Source organism: Eurypyga helias, unplaced genomic scaffold (genome assembly GCF_000690775.1).
Source record: "Eurypyga helias isolate BGI_N326 unplaced genomic scaffold, ASM69077v1 scaffold941, whole genome shotgun sequence".
Classification (NCBI taxonomy): Eukaryota; Metazoa; Chordata; class Aves; order Eurypygiformes; family Eurypygidae; genus Eurypyga; species Eurypyga helias.
Window position 1 is genome coordinate 21,025 of NW_010228713.1, and position 18,018 is coordinate 39,042.

General features: G+C 38.9%; 1 long non-coding RNA gene across 1 annotated transcript in view; it reads right to left on the reverse strand.

Annotated features, from left to right (window-relative positions):
• LOC104515875 overlaps nt 1–16,430 on the reverse strand; it is a 28,476-nt gene extending 12,046 nt beyond the window's left edge. The window contains exons 1-2 of the long non-coding RNA XR_727948.1: nt 16,234–16,430; nt 13,626–13,751 (exon numbers count right to left, since the gene is read on the reverse strand). This is a non-coding gene — a long non-coding RNA (uncharacterized LOC104515875). The remainder of the gene's footprint in view (nt 1–13,625; nt 13,752–16,233) is intronic.
• Between the last annotated feature and the right edge of the window lie 1,588 nt (nt 16,431–18,018).

Below are 18,018 nucleotides of genomic sequence, written 5' to 3' on the forward strand. Positions count from 1 at the left end.
TTTGCTCTTCCAACGCTGTTGCCTGCCCCTCCCAGCAAGACAAGATGTAAAGTAATATTATGAAAATACCCACCCATAGATTCTCAGTATATTCACATTTTTGAGGAATGGATAGTTTAGGGGAAAAAAAAAAAAAAAAACCACCAAAAAACAGACAAACTTTGAACGCCAGACAAACAAATGAAGCAAAATATTCTGGGCAAGAATAGCATTAACAACTTTTTGTTTGTTTGTTCTATCATTTGTTTGTAAGTTGTACCATATGGCACAAAACTCGGACAGAATGGAGCATAAGCAGCAGCAGTGGGAAATAATACCATTTGGTCATTTTCAACTCATTTTCAGAGGGGAAAAAACAAACAAACCAAGAGTTATTTAACATTCCCCACTTCAAACCTTAAGGGAAGCAGAAGGATACGGATTCCTTGGCAACTAGTCTACCCTCGACTGGCGAGCTCAGCCTTAGGGGGTCTCCAGCCAAGACAAAGCAGAGGTTGGTGGGCTGTGAGGAAGGACTGACAGCACAGTGCCCCTTGCCAAAGCTATAGCTGCCGAGGGACGGGGCATTCACCTGCATTAACCTGATCGCTCTAACTTGTGGAAGGGACATGACTCCTTTGCTCAGTGTGTGAAATTTTTATTTACTGCCTCTGTTTAGCCATTTCCTATGAAATTTTCTTTTCTCTGGTTTAGTAGGAGAGTCAGGTCCAGACACACTTTGGAAGCTCTCACCAGAAGGGCAACAGCTCTACCTAAAACGAAACCCAGTTGTCTATTAAATTATTTCTGATATGTATTTTAAAGTATGCTAAAAAAATTTATGAAAGCCTGAGGAAAGCTCCTTCCCAACCTATGTTCTTGGTTTGTAGTCCTCAGCTGCCATAAGAGTACCATCATTAATTGTACACCTTATTTTTGTTATATAATAAAGCATCCTTACTTGAACTCGGAAATACGAATGCCTTTTAGCCAGCAAAAATTGCATTTTGTTAGTCAAAATGAGATACAAATTTACAAACTACATGGCAGTGCAAACAGGTCAGTCACATTTTCTTTCAACATAGAAGGAAAAAAAATTATCTAGACCACATTTCCTGCAAATTTCACATGGCATAACACTGTTTACCAGTGCCCTAGTGTTGGGTAGTCTGTGGAGAAACAGCGCAATGTCAGTACAGGGTAGTAAATTCAAGTTATACCAGAAAAGATGACTGCTTTAAGACAGGGCAAAGACCAAAGGAATGGGAAGCACTGCCTAAAGCTGCTCATTGTTTCAAAGCATGTTGAAGGTCCCCAACAGCAGTACTCCCGCAAAGCCCCGTGGAATACAAACCGAGCATCCAAAGCAAATCCCAAAAGGAAGCAGAAAAGCCCTCCTGTCTTCAGGAAGGAGGACATTCAGTACACAGAGAGGCTCCATAGGGCACGGTTGGCAATGGGGTCCACTGCAAACCCCAAATTCAACACAAGCGTGTTGATGTTGGAATTTGGTACCTACATAAACTATGTTTGAAGTTCTCACAGTGAACAGTTTTATAACGAACACGATCCCCATTGCACTGCTACGTTACATCAGAGAAAAACATGCTCACCAGCAGTTACAATTTTGGCTAACACCAGGCTTTCCAATACAACCAACCAGCAAGTCCAAAGGCAGATTAAAATTGTTGTTCCACCCTAAAATGTATCTCCTAGGAGTAGCTTTGATAACCTACAGCACTTCCATCACCATGTATTTGATGTGGCTTCATAAAATACAATTCCTAGTAAGTATCAATAAGAAAGGCTGTTTGTATTTTATACAGTTTTTCTGTCTTGGAGTATTTGTTTACAGAAGTAATCTCTTCTCAGAGGTCAGCATTATAAAAGTATCAAAATTAAAACAAGTTAAAAAATCTGAAAGAAATCTGCAGCTTTCCTTGAGGATTAGTCTATATTTTAGTTTATGCTGCCACAATTCACTTGCTTTAACCCCTTATCTGTTATTTGAACTAATATTGCATGGATAAATGACATTTTTGCCTTTTTTTTAAATTAATAACTGTTTTCAATCTTGCACTTTAAACCTAATTTGAACAATTATTTTTCAAACTTACGTTTTAACATTCAATTACTAGAGCCATTTTTTTTGTAGCAAAAATGGCAAAGTGGACCTTTCTTTTATTAGGCTACAATTTGCTCACGGGTGTTTTCTTAAGCCACGTGAATGGCTTATGTGCGTTGACAACATCCCACAGATGGTTATGATTACGCTCAACAGGACAACGCACTCCTTGAAAACTTTCACAGACGCTTACCTAATGGGATGTCACATTAGATCCAACAGAGTAAGATAAAATAACTACATCCTGATTATAACATCTCAAAAAGGTCGGTTTCAAACGATATTCACAACATTTCTAATGTAATTATTGACAGAAGCGGTGCACTAACATCCATGTAAGAATGAGGTTTTAAAACCAGGGCGATGATTACACAGTTTTCGTCTGTCAGAAGATGTCCTTGAATATACACAGCTGTCAACATCTTGGAAATGGATGCCCCTAACTACCAAACTCTGGTAAACGTCAGAATTCGATTTGACTACTACTTGCTTCCTCTCTTAATGCTTAATGACTAATTCCTCAGAGATACCCTTAAAAGCCCTAAAATGTTGTCCTTGGGTAGAAACTTTCACTCAGCAATCAATCGGGAGCAAATTAGATGATTGTGTTGAAATGTACTGCACTGTTTAAGCTAACAAATGAATGAAGAAAGGTAGTATATGGGAACATATGCCACTACACTGAAGTTGCTAAAAGGGTCTGTTGGAAGAATATTTGGTTTCCAGTGAAGCTAATGTGCTATAAGAAGGGACAGTGATGAAAGAATACCAAGTCATATGGAAATCCAAATATAGTGACAGACACAATTATTTTACTAATTGCTAATGAATACAGTCAAGTGGCTTCAAAAAGCAAAACTTTGCTTGGACTACTTCAGGTTTTGACCTCTGCATGAGCAAATGCATTTCAAACCGAAGCCCACCAAAATTGATTAACGGCGCCAGCCAAGGCCAGCGTGTAGTTGAAGCTTTTTTCCATCTATCACATGGCCCCAAGGATAGTTAAATGAACCTTAAAATGGCTACAAACAGCTCAATGACTACACAGACTCCTGCCAATTAGAAATAATTAGGCAGTCATTTTGGTGGTAAGTCTTTTTAAGTGCATACATAATGATGCAATGATGCTTATTAGCGATCTCGTATGAGCTATGCTCAAACAGCCTGGAATAATTATGCAACTATCACAAAGCCTTGCACATCTCTGTACTTCACCTTAATGCATTTAAAAATCCACTTCATTACCTCCAGTAATTAATCCTCCATTAATTGCAGGAAAAGCCCAGTTTACCATGCTTCGTTTCTAATTATCTTATAAATAGTTATGGTTCTAATTAATGTGTTCATTAAGCTGAATATCTCTCTCAAAGCCATGCTCAGAGCAAAGGTTCCGCTTTTGAGAGAAAAAGCCTAACTAGCCATAAGGTGAGGCCATTTTGGTTGTATTTGCTTTTATTTTAGTATATTCAACCTCCTAATTGGCATTTAAAATCTAATTTGGAAGAACTTCAAGAAGACTATATAGTAGAAAAATAGGAAAAGGCTTTTCTTTTTTTTTTTTTACCCATACTCCAATCAAGAAGCTTAGAGCTTTAACAGGAAAACTTTTAGCATATCTTTTTGATAAAGACTGGTAACAGATTTTCAGTGCTGTGCCACAGATTAATTTAAATTCTATTATGGTTTAGCTTATCCCTGCACGCTTCCGTATAAGAGAGGCAAAAACTATAGAAGAAAAATAGATATCTAACAGTATATGCTTAATTAAAAAAAAAAAACAAACCACACCACCACATACCACTGCCCCTGCCTTCACTACTAGGGTATAAATGGTATAAATAATATAAATAGTACAGCATTATGAAACAAATTGAAATCAGTTATTCGAGATGAGCATAATATAACCCTTCAAAGTCACTGAGGGTTTTTCAGTCTGCCTTACTAGGAGCTGATATGATCCTATGAAAACCGCAACTGAAGAATATCTTGAAATGATACAATGGATAAGGGAATTCCATATTGAAAGCATATGATTCACAGTACTTTGGGGGCATGCATATAAGAGTTTGCAGAAAACCTACAGATTCAAAATAAAAAAAAAATCTACAAAAGTAAAATCAAAACATTTATGTCACAGTTACTATTAAGGTATAGTTATTAACTTCCCATCTTTTCCTAGATTTTATTTTTTTTAAATATATATATATATTTAAATGCATCTCTCTCCAATTACAAATACAAATCAAAAAATGCAAAAACTAAGTTTTCACATTTTTTCCTTATGTGGTCACATATTTAACAAAATACTTTGCTCGGATACTTGCTGTTAAAATAGCATTTAAGCAAAAGGACAAAGGCTCTACATATGCCTGAAATTATCAAACTCTTTGGTAATCTTTCCTTCCAATAACATCCCACCTTAGTAAAATCTGGAATCACTGAAGTCAAGTGCAGCTTTGCCATCGACTCTGATAGGGCCAAAGTTTTATACCAATAAACTTACATTAGGACCAGATGAAGCGTTGTCATCGATGTATATTCCTGCTCTTGCATTACAGGGAGAAGTTGCAGACCAGCTTCCAGCCACAAAGGCAAGACATTACTGATGAACAACATCCTAACTCCCTGGTAATTAATTCCTCCCAGGACCTGATATATTTCTAGTGACCTATTTAACCTCTAGTTTGAAAAAAGCCCAGCATCAGGCACAGCATACTCCACATGTTGCTGACCCCTGATCCAAGGTGGCTGGTTATAGGAACAACGGTCTTGTTAAAACCACCCCTCATGTACCTTGAATAAAAATAACACAAGAGTAACATACAACGATGATTGAGAAGGACTGTGGCAACCAGTCTAGTAATACATAAACATGGCAAGGAATCTGGGAGAAACAGTAATCCATCATTAAAACTGTGGTGACCAGGGAAGCTGAGTTAGGGCTGTAGGTGGCATCTTAACTCTGGCTCATACAACTTCAGCAAGGTTGACTTGGGTGCATGTGACAAAATTCAGGTTGAATTTTTGAAATACAAAGGGTTGACAGCTGCTTACACTGTACTGTTAAAGGGTAAACTTAAATCTTGCTAGGGTTTTTCATATTCTGGCAAGTCCCAGACAAAAAGTTACAGTAAAACACTTTTTCGGCAGAAATACATGGTTTTCACCTGCATCTTTTTAAACTAGATTGTTACTGTCACGTGTTATTAGAATTAAAAAGAATGAAAGCAAACAGTAAAGTGTTTCTAATAAATTCTATGATTCTGTGCTTCACATTTTCTTACTCACATTCTAGAAAGTAACACTGGAAACAGCAGCCACTTACACATAGCACACAATGACGGTCTTAGATTACCAGTGCATCTTTAAGACATCTGCTACATGATGGTTTGCAAGGCTGCCTCTAGAAACATGAGCTCTGCAGCAAAAAAACCCAACAGATTCTATTTTGTGGCCAGAGCTTGGGTAGCAGAGAAAAAGAGGGTCAAAAAAAGGAAAAGTACATAGTTTAGAATGTAGACATGCTGAAATCAAAAGGCCAATTCTCCACTAAGGGGAATCATATTCTTCTTGGGTACCTGTTCCCAAATAGAAAACAGAAGCATCAAAAAAAAAAAACCCACAAACCAAACAAACAAAAAAACATCACCAAACAAAAAAAATCCCTTTCCAAAGAGAGAAATAAAAGGGCTTAGGAAAATAAAAACCTGTACTTAAAACACATCCTGTACGTAACACCTGGCCTGCTTCAGAAAAAAAAGTTTATGCGTAATTAGACTCGATACTTAGCTCTAAATGAACAGCACTTATGCATTCCTATCTTTTTTTAAGGCTTTTTTTTTTTTTTATACCAATGAAAGGCATCAAAGCAACTGTCACTAGCAGCTATCTGGCCTTATTGATAACGTACGGGCCCTTGGCGTTGCCTTGTGAAGTTTAATTTCCCAAAGCGGTCAATTAGACCTCGGTAATGTGCTCATTGGTGGGTTATCGCTCTAGGATATCTTCAGTGCTACTGCTTCACCTCTGTATTCTTTCCAGTATAGTCATGTAGACAAACTACTAAGTTCCTTTTTCAAAAAGTCAGTTATTACAGCTAAAAAATATTATGAGAGACTATTGGTGACGCAACCTGTAACTCGACAAGATGTCAAATAAAAACTGCAGGTTTTCATTTATTGGGGGAAAAGGAAGAAACATGAACTGACGTTAGCATCCTCAGAAAAACTGAAGGTCACATGGGCAAACTCAGTAATTTGAATTTCACTGGTTCTTCCCTACCCCAAGCCCTTACTGAAATTTAATTAAAGAAATAAGACAGTAACTTAATTAAATATACATTTTAATGGACCAAAGACTCCAAACTTCCCCTTCCCCACCAAGAAGAGACACAAACTTACTATGTACACTGATTCCTTACATAACTGTGTGGGTCTGTACAGCTAGTTGCATGAGAGTGTTAATTCAGGGAGCAAGGACAGAAGAAAAAAACATCCTAGGGAGCAGATAAAAACTTTAAAAGAATAGTAACTCCAGTAGCTACTACCAGGAAAAAAAGAAGTAATGAAACATTTCAAAAGAAATATTCTGATAAACACCATTGCTTGATTTCTTATAGGACTTTTATCTGCTTCTTTTCAGAAAATTCTTGGATCCATTTCCAAAGGAATCATAGAATCATAGAATCACTAGGTTGGAAAAGACCTTAGAGATCATCCAGTCCAACCGTATCTGTCCACCACTAAACCATATCTTTCAGCACCTCATCCACCCGTCTCTTAAACACATCCAGGGACGGTGACTCCACCACCTCCCTGGGCAGCCTGTTCCAGTGCGTGATAACCCTCTCGGTGAAGAACTTCTTCCTTACATCCAATCTAAACCTCCCCTGGCGCAGCTTGAGTCCATTCCCCCTCGTCCGATCATCTGTCATTAGGGAGAAGAGACCAACACCCACTTCTCCACAACCTCCTTTCAGGTAGTTGTAGGCAGTGATCAGGTCTCCTCTCAACCTCCTCTTCTCCAGGCTAAACAAGCCCAGTTCCCTCAGTCGCTCCTCATAAGACATATTCTCCAGACCCTTCACCATTTTTGTGGCCCTTCTCTGGACACGCTCCAAGACCTCAATGTCTTTCTTGTATTGAGGGGCCCAAAACTGAACACAGTACTCGAGGTGCGGCCTCACCAGTGCCGAGTACAGGGGGAAATTTCCAAAGCACAGGAGGTATTTCCAAAGCATTTTTATAGACTAAGACAGCTTTTCAACAGTGACAGTATGTGCCCAACCTTGTTCTTCACAGTTTCCTTGCCAATTCTGGTTTCTTAGAGCAGATATACAGGAAGAGCAACGTTTGTACCCTTTCCCCCCATAGCTGTCTCATCACTCCGAGTCAATACTGCTATTGATTCTCAAACTTCACTTCCCAATTCCTTCCATCTCCTTCCCATCGGACAAGGAAACTCACTGTCTGATGTCTGTCGGATGGTCAGTTCAGAAACCCTTCACTTTCTTCCCCAAACCTTTCCTTTTCCCCAGAACAGCTAACATCACCTATGTTAATGCTTATTCCCACAGCCAAGACCTTTACCCTTCAACTGAAACCAACTTCAACTTAAACCCATACATCTGCATCCCATTTTAGTCTTTTTCACAAGATTCTTAAAACCAGGTACATCTGCATCCCATTTAAATTTAGGCTTTTTCACAAGATTCTTAAAACCAGTCTTCTAAGTTCTCACAACTGCAATTCATCTTATTTGTGTGATGATCTTTGCACACTCCTTGAACCATTCCAATCTTTCTTACTATTACTATTTTAATTAATCTCTCCTCTCCCTCCTCCTGTTCCTCCATAAACTCAGTCTAATTTGCAAGGCCCCTCAGAATTTTGCTCTTTGTTTACCTGCCATTATCTGTTCTATTGCTGCTGACATTAATGTCTACCTCAAAACGTACATCCCTTTTATCTTCCTCTCTCCTAAGAGCCTGTATTTTCTTTTCATGATTATGCTGTTCTAGAAAATTCTTCCTCAAGTTGTTGAGAATTAAAACTCTACATTTTAAACTATCAGAAGCTATCCATTAGTGCGTGCTAACCAGAACGAGACAGACACAGCCTGTAACTACAAGGAAGTCCTGAACACAAGTTGGTACAGATTATGACTTGATTTCACACTTGTTATCAGCTGAAAGATCTGATGGTCCAGGGTTTTCATCTGGAAAGATGCTAACACATTAATACTACCACACCAAAATAATATGAAGCACAGAAAAGGGAGACAAACAGAAAACAGACCCGTTCCTATTCACCCTTCCAAGTAATGCAAATACAAAAGTTTTGTGAGACCCCACCTGGAGTGCTGCATCCAGCTGGGGAACCCTCAACATCAGAAGGATATCAACTGGTTGGAGCGAGTCCAGAGGAGGCCACGAAGATGATCCAAGGGCTGGAGCCCCTCTGCTACGGGGACAGGCTGGGAGAGTTGGGCTTGTTCAGCCTGGAGAAGAGAAGGCTCCGGGGAGCCCTTAGAGCACCTTCCAGTACCTGAAGGGGCTACAAGGAAGCGGGGGGGGGCTTTTTACAAGAGCCTGTAGTGACAGGACAAGGGGTAATGGGTTTAAATTGAAAGTGGGGAGGGTTAGATTAGATATCAGGAAGAAATCCTTCCCAGAGAGGGTGGGGAGGCACTGGGACAGGTTCCCAGAGAAGCTGGGGATGCCCCATCCCTGAGAGTGTCCAAGGCCAGGCTGGATGAGGCTTGGAGCAACCTGGTCTGGTGGAAGGTGTCCCTGCCCGTGGCAGGGGGTGGCACTGGGTGGCCTTTAAGGTCCCTTCCAACCCAAACCATTCTATGATTCAATTATAATATTTTGAAGAAGTTACTGGGGGTTTACTATTACTTATTTAATGACCCTTTTCACATCACACTTCCCTGCATGACTAGAGGACCCTACTTTTAAATATTACAAACTCTAAATGCTAAACCCGCAGAATTCTGGCAAGCTGTGAGGGTTGAATGTAACTTAATTGTAGTTTACATTGCTAGGATAACGGCAACATCCGTGAACAAGCTGCTTTTTCATATCAAAACACAAGTCTATCCCAAAGCCACCCATAAGAAATAGGTTGCCCTGCCACCAGAATGCAATAAAGCGCACAAGTTTCCAGATTAAATCAATTAGACTGGAAGAATGGTTAAAAAAAAAGATATTTAGCCATGTACCCACACGCAGACTGGGAAAGAATACCCACCACACTGATCAAACACCTCCCTCACTGACAGTCCAGAGGCGCCAATGCCACAAAGAGGATTACTCTACGCACGGTATTTTCCCTGCTAGACATGGAGAGATGTACTAGCTGTTACTGTGTCAGTCTTCAACTTGAACTCTGTTAAAGGTATTTCAAGGCAGCAGCCTGCAGTTTAATGCAAAAGGAAAAGCCAAACACACTTGGCAGATAATAAGAACAAACTTGCATCTTTAAAGGCAATTATAGTGAAATACTCTATAATCACAGAATTGTATGAAATCAAGGAATAAAGGTTAACCTATTCTGGTTAATTCTATTTAAAGCCACACGAATTAAAATATTTGCGTTGCGAGTTCTGGTGTAAAGTAAGTGTTTTCATATACGATTAACTTGCAGAACAATTGCAGTGAACACTCTAAAAATATTAACAAGACTCCATCCACACAGAAATTATATGAAAACTGAGTTTCTCCATTCCAGAGAAGCATAATATTCTAATAAGAACTATCCTAATCTTCACCCAGCAATAATTTCAAGATGATATTATTATTCTCATTTCCTTGAATAATATCCATACTCCAGGGCCATTTTCCTTCTCATATTCAATATCATGCATGCTTGTATCAAGATTCCTTTCTTCATATCCTGTCACAGTATCAATCACTGCCTCCTGTCCACTCAATCCACTTTTGATTTATCAGCCGCCGTCTTTCTGGACTCCATAACTCGACCCAAACCATTTTAGCAAGACATTGACAAATAGCACCCAGTATCACATCAACCTGTTCCACTTAGTAAACTAAGAAACAGTAACTGTGACATCTCTGCATAAGTATTCCATTCTATTCCCCAGACTGATGTATATTAATGAGGAGATGGTATTTGAAATGCTTCTTCCACATCAGCATCTAATATGATCAAATTAGGAAATGGGATGATTTATTAAATTTCGTAGAGCTGAAATATTTCTTTATATCACTATATGTGTGGTTTCAGAAAGTGAGCTGTTGCTTTCAATTTTTCTACTGAGGATGTGCCTGCATTTCACAGACGAATTATTGTCTTTAAAAAGATTGCAAGAAGGCGAAATGTTATTAAGCAAATGCTCAGTAAAACAAACTAAATCGGTTTTAAAATTCCTAATTTAATGTAAATCTTGGTTGTTTTGCTGAAATTCAGTTTGTGATCTTATTAAGTCATATTTGCATTGTACTATCTTGCTGTAGGACAGGTTTAAATTTATAGCATTACTAGAAAAGCCCCACTTTTTGACTCAAAAAAAAGCGTCTAAAATAAAATAGTTATAATATGCACAAGTTTTCTCATCTTCTAAAATAAAGTACAAAAAATTCATTTTAGGTTACAAACAATACCTACTCAAAATGTTTTTAAAACATGTCATTGTAAAGATGTAACTTTTCAAATTAAAACTTGATATTTCAGTATTCTCTGTTGTTGGAGCTCTGTAAATAATTCACTCAAATAAAACACCTATGTGAGAGAAGTTATTAAAAAAAAATACATTACAACCTCACACACATTTTCACCACCTTGAAAAACCAACTGTCTTAATGTGGAGGGGGACTGTGGGGAGAAAAGACATTATGGGATCCAGAATTTGTGCCATCTGCTTGCCTTATATGAAAACCAATCCCAGTGATTTAAAGATGCCAGGTAATGGATCTTAACTTCCAACATAAAACTAGCTTTCTAGTCAGTCCCATTCCCACTGCAGGGTGGAGAAACAACACACCAACCCACCACCACTGCTGCTCACGGCCTAAGGGTGGTAGTCTGAAGGTCCAACAGTAACGTCACAAATATCGGTAGCACAGAGACACTCTATTGCTGTGTCCCATATTGCTGCTCTCCAGCTGGGTCATGAGAGTTTACCCCCCGCCACTGGCAATTCCCAAGTTGGAGATGAACGAGAAGGCGTCAGTGGGTAACACGCTCTTGAGGGCACTGACTCAAGGGGGCTGCCCGAGCTACTGCTGACCATGTTATTAGCTAGTTGACATAGTGTTTTCTTCAGCCCTTACCTTTAAAAGCAAAGGTAAGTGGCTGTACGTAAAAAATTAATTTATTAAATGTCAAATTCTTATGAAAATTCCACTTCGGTGCTACAAACACATACATTACAAATGCATACATTTCTTAAGACAAATACTGTCTCTCCTCAATTAACAGCTTTGAATGGACATTTCTTGTCTGACTCCTTTATTCATTTCAACTTCTGGTATGCCCAGCCTCCAACAGCGAGGGCTTCCACAGCTTAACTGTGCCATCTGTAAGAACCATCTCCTTTTGTCTGACTAGGATCTGCCACCAGTGCTTCAACCACTCGACTCCTGCCCCAGGTCTCACACCGGAGGTCTCATTCCTTAATCATCCTTCCGTGCCCTTCTTTTTTTATTTATACCCCTCCATCACATTCCCTCTTTCCCCCAGGCTCTCTTTTCCAGCCTGAAGAATCACCATGTACTCAGCCCTCTCAAAGCTGTTTATACCTTCGATTGCGTGCACAAGACAGATTTTGAGATAGCAAAGAAAGGAACTACTTGGCACGGCTGCAACTGCCTCAGCCCTAACACACAGGGAAACCACAGGCCTCTGGTAGCAGCTTTCTGCAACCTATTTAACTCTTCTCCAGAAATAAGATTAATCCATGGCTGCTCAGCGTAACATTGCAGCAGAGAGCAGACTTGGAAAAAATGACGATAAAGGCTTCAATGCCCTGTTGGGTTTAGTTTTATGCTTTTAACATTTTAGTTTCATGCTTCTAACATGCCAAAAGATTCCCGTCTCATAAGTTAGGGCGTTATTGACAAATATTCTCCCTGAAGAACCAAGTCTGTGAATAGCAGCATCATTTAAAGCGACCTGCAGCCATACCTTCGTAGCTGTCGTGCTGGAAAGCACTACTGTGTATTTTATACACAACACTCCCTAGCACAAAACGGAACAAACAGCAGTCATGCTTTTCAGGTTTTTAGGTGCTTTATTTCCATATATTGCAATGGCAATTAACACCTGTAAATGCCTTGGAAAAGATGGCCATTAGGCCACTTCTAATGAGATCCGCAGTTTATACTGATCACAATAAAACTGAATAAATCAGGTTATCGTATTTCATACTGCTGAGTATCAGACATACTGAAAAACACCATTTTCACCTTATTCTTTTGACATTTCCGTGTTTAAAGACTGATTTTGTTAGCAAAACAGTGGATATTTACAAGGATATTTACAGGGCGCAGTAGCTTACCCGGGTGACCAGCTCAGAGGGTAAGTATACCCGAAGAGATCAGGCCGTTTAAACCACCAAACTGCTACTACAAAGGCACCGTAGCAGTAAGTGTCCAGGCAACTATTATAATGAACAGCTGTGAATATGCCATGCGAGAATACAAATAAGAGAAACGTTCCCATCTCTCAACAACAATTTTTCAACATTTGGAGGCAACAGATCTACTGATTTGGAATATGAAAATAACAGGGTTTACTAAATTCTTGGTGCAGGTACACAGAATTACCTGGCTGAAGACATGTAAACACATACCAAAAAAGCTCTGATCTGTCTGATACACTCAATTAATTTAAATGCAATAGAAAGTGCTAATAGTAATTCTGATATGCAGGGTAAACTTTACTTAAGCTTTTTAATTAAAAAATACACATTAAAAAAATTGAGCTTCTTGTAATTACAGGAGTATATAGCAGATTTTATAATACCATTTGCAACATCTGATTAAGATTTAATTATGTTTGTTATTGAAAATACCTATTTGTCACAATCCAATTTATCCAAAATTTCAGCACTAGAGATATATTTAAATATTAAGAAAAACTTGCATAACTAAATACTCATCTCTTTCCAAGGGAAATACAGATGTGAAAGAACAGTTTAGTCCAATCTTCAGGGAGCCAGTGTTATGGACGGCAGTTATGGAAATCAGTAATCAAAAAAAAATCCACGAGACGTTTTCAGATGATTACAGTTAAACCAAGGTGACACTTGGTCAAATGTAAAATATATAACTCAACTTCAAACCCAAGTGTTCCACCAGTGTAATTTAAAGATTTAGTACATCAAAAGCACAGCAGAGAGACTTCAAATTAGGAAGAGTTTCGAGTGACATGTACTTTAGATGATCACTTGCAACCATTTTTTCTAGTACATTCCAAACTCAGTAACTATATGGAGACTTTAAATTAATGTTTTTACAGTAGAAATAATAATTCTTTTTCCTACAAAAGAGTCTTACCTTCTTGTTCTACTTTTTGATCTTGATCTTTGAGACCTGTAGGATTTGCCTCTGCCCCTTGATCGGCTACGACTGCGTTTTCTTCTAGAACCATACGAAGAACTACTGCTCGATCTGTGTCGGCGTCTAAAACAAAACCAGGCTATTAGTGTGCTACTGCTTCTAAAATAACCCAAACAAACAAAACAGGAACAAAAAACCTAACAGTTTACTTAAAAGGGACACACAAACCTGTGGGTTTTGTACTATAACATACTGTAGAAACCTCAAATACCACTACTACACTGTAATGTCATTCACATGCAGATGGGCAATGCCTGTCTTAAAGAGCTCACATTGCAAAATACACATCTCAAGGAAGAAGAAGGGCAGAAGGAGAAACAGAAGTTCACTGATTTGCCCCAAATCATGCAATACCTCAAGGGACCAGGACCACAACCCAGCTCTCGATGGTTTTTAGTCCCATGACCAGCTCACTGGCACTCAGTCCCCTCTCTGCCAAATCTAAGGTTAAAGAGGCATTTAGACCTACATTCTCAGCAGGACTTACACAGAAACGCACCGTATGGGTTAAAGGACTACAGCTCCAGCGCTAGAATTCAAAGTCATGAAATGTAATTGCTGCATTGCTGCTCTATACAATTGTTTCCATATATGTGCATTCATAAAATGTAAACATAAAAATGTATTTTAAATTATGCACACCTAAAAACATCTCTCTCCATATAAATCTACGGATGTGTTCTCTCACTTTTCTCTGCACTCATGTAGACAGTTCCCCCCTCCCCTTTTTAAGTACAATTACTAATCAAATAATCAATATTAATTGATATATTCCATGTGAGCTTGGAAGTTTTCTCCTGCATTCAGTCAGGAGTCAGAATGGTATCTTCTCTCTCCCCCTCCAACCTCCCCATTTCATTAATTCAAACAATAAATTCTTATCCACATAGGAGAAAGGTGAAAGAATACATACTAAATATACAAATTAAACCAGAACTGGTGGGAGGGATACTTTCCAATTCTTATTCTTTTGCAAAGTTTCCTCTCAGTATCCATCTCCCTGACAGCAATCAAGTAACAATTACTACCCGTAGGACAACCTCTGTATTTTTGGTCTTTATTATGTTTGAGTAATATTAGAATACAACACCGCATGAGACATTTCCATAATTCAGGATGTAGCCAATGGGATACGTGCTTATCTCACTTAAGGTGCTTGAAAAGGTGCTGTGCTACCCACAGTTGTTTCTGCAATGGTCTAAACTGGAAAGATATATAGGTTACCAATAAAGAACAGGTCTTCATCTGAGAAAGGAATGCAGTGTTCCAGCTAAAAGAAGATGAAGTAATCTTAGAGACTGCTGCTTCTGATTCGTAAGGGTCAGAGAGAAATCCAGCAGGACCTCAGTGTGTAACAGTGACTTAAGTGCCAGGAACAAATGCCCTAAACTAAGGACAACGTAAAGGTGCCAGCCAGATCCTAAAAGCAGACACTTTCGTCTTTTCTGGATTCAATTTAAGTCAACTGGTCTTCGTCCAGACTCTAATCTCCCTTCGAGCTCTGTTTTTATCTGCGAGATAGCCATGCCTGCACTGGACTAAAGAGATTCATAAAGCTGCATGTCATCAGCATATTGTTGGCATCGAAGCCCATGTCATCTCCCTGTGTCCCCTAAGGGCTGTATGTAGATGCTAAGCAGGAGCAGAAGAAAGGGGGGATGGAAACAAATAAGAAACCCCCCACAACCAGCCAACTTGCCCCTCACAGACACACTCTTCTGCCAGCTGAAGAAAGGCCTGTGAGGAGCATTTTCTAACATATTTACAGCCCAGCTAGAGACAATGAATATTTTCCAGCTCCAGTTATCTATAAATTGACCCCCACCTGCTCAGTTTGACTCCAGCATCACTGCAAGTCAGCCTGAGCCACAACCAGGGTAGCCAAAAAAGTCAGGTACTGCAAGGGGCCTTGGCTGAAGGAAATATGATGTTACATCAAGAAAAAAATGGATCAACAGAGCTGTAAACACCTGGCTGGCTACTGTGTTCTATACACAGAAAAAATAGCAAGAATTATGGTGAAAACAAGCTGTTGCAGCAAATGTGAAGACCTACTGTAAGAATTACTCTTTCTACTGAGGAAGTCTGCTTTGTCCTCTGGAAAGACCCACGGGGCTTATTGCAACAGAAAAAAGGAACAGAGACTAGTCTATAACTACTTTTCATACCAGTGTTAACACACAAACTATTATATTTCCAAAAAGAGATTCCAAATTCATTATTTAGAAGGAAGAGAAAGGCAGAGTTATTTTAGGTGGCTGAGTTTCTGTTTAATAAGAAAGTGACCTCTGGTTCTGCATATACACCGGGTTTGTATCCTTGGAGGGCATGAAGGTGTTTGAGGTTTGGTGGTAGGTTTGGATTTTGCTTTAAATTTAAATGAAAACCTTGCCAAATCTTCCAAGACTGGGAGCAAGCTCTGCTGTAAAATTCCAGCCTAGAACTGATTACATATTGCATTCAAACACTTCTAGCTTTCTGCCATAACATGAAAGACCTCACTTCGTAAACGACTGCAACAGACAGTAAATTACTAAAAATGCACCTTTTCTCATAAGAATGTGAACGAGACTGGAGATCTCGAGACCGTGACCTTGACCTTGATTTCCTTCCAGATTTTTTACGGCTGTATGTTCTGCTGTCTGAGGAGCTACTTGAAGATGATCGCCGGCGGTGTTTCTTCTTCCTCCTGCTTCTGTTCTCTTCTTCTGTGTCAGAGGAGCGACGTCCCATTTTTAAACTATGTAAAAACAAAAATTCTAAACTGTAAGGAAGTCTCATGCCTACGTGATGTTGTTTTATATATATGTGTGCATGTATGAAGAAACACAACTTTAAAAAAGGTATATTTGGTTTGTGGGCAAAAATAAAAATCAAGATCCTAACATAAGACGTCAACAAGTTCATGTTACCACGTAACTCAAAATTTACACTGTCAGAATAGTGGAATTAATTTATTATGGTATCAAATATTTGTTGTAAATTTTCACAAAATTTCCAAATTTTCACAAAAGATAACTAAATTTTCACAAAAGATACTTCACAACCATTTAAACAGATAAATGCACTGCTAAAATCATGTAGGCCTTTTTGCCTTAGATATTAATTTTTCAGAAATCTGGGGAGTAATGTATAAGATACTTCTAATAGCTGATATTTCACTTTAAGATGTTACGCAGTCAGTAGTACAGCATCTTTAAATATGTTTAATTTACAGTTATAAATGAAGATCCATAATACTTACACAATCAATAGAACGCCGTCTATTGATTTCAGCCACTGATGTGACTCACTTCAAGTGTTTGTAGGTTGTGCAATTAATATAATGCACATTTCTGTCCTACTGGTCATAATTAAAACGTGTTGTGAAAAAAAGAAAATCTAGACATTTATTTTCAAATTAATTTAAACCAGAGTTAGGTTGATTTTGGTTCTCAAGTTTCAATTGCTTTATTCCAAAATCAGACTTATCATTATTAAACTTCAGAAATGTTTCTTGATTGACAATGTGTTTACTTGGACAAAGTTGACAGACTTTGATAACAGATCTGAAAAAAAATGAAGGGTGGGGAAGCCTGCCATTCACTTAATTGTTGCAAAGACTATCATCTTCCTTTGGAACTCCCCAGAGATCGGTTTTATTGCTTCACGATTAAAGAAATCCTGCGTTTCTTCACTTTCCAGGTTGCAAAACACACATAATGCTTTAGAACTGGTGTTTGGTCCGAGCAGCATCAGCCCTACCTACCCAAGACATGGAGACCCCCCTTCACACACCCTTCAGCAAGTACCAGCCCCTCTTCCCAAGGGCAGGCCGTTATTTCGAGGCTCCCTAGATACTTCCGCACTGGGAAAATAGGAACCCATAGTTCTTAAGATCCATATCAACAGCGAGAGCATGGATATATTTTGCCACAACATCACCTGTCTTTAACCAACATTGAAATATTACAGGTCCTCATATTTCTAGCATAAAGAAGTTGAACTTGTTCATTTTCTGCACATAAACTTTTGCCCTCCCTCACACCCTTTAGCACCCAGGCAGCAGACCCTCATCTCCAGGGTGAGATTGAAAACAGAACAAAAGAGAAGTTCACCATTAAGTATCTTCATGCTTAAATTCATAAAAGGTTTTACATGCAATACAAGTCTTGATTGCACTAGAAAATGCATGACTGAGCAAAAAAAAAACATGTTTAGCACCACCAAGTCTCTTAAACCTACATTTTCACCCTCAAGTTCCCAAGACAGCTAAAAACGTTCTGCACGCAGTGATATTTCTAAACACTCAAGCATGCCCGGGATTTGCAAAGCCAGTGTACTGTGACCA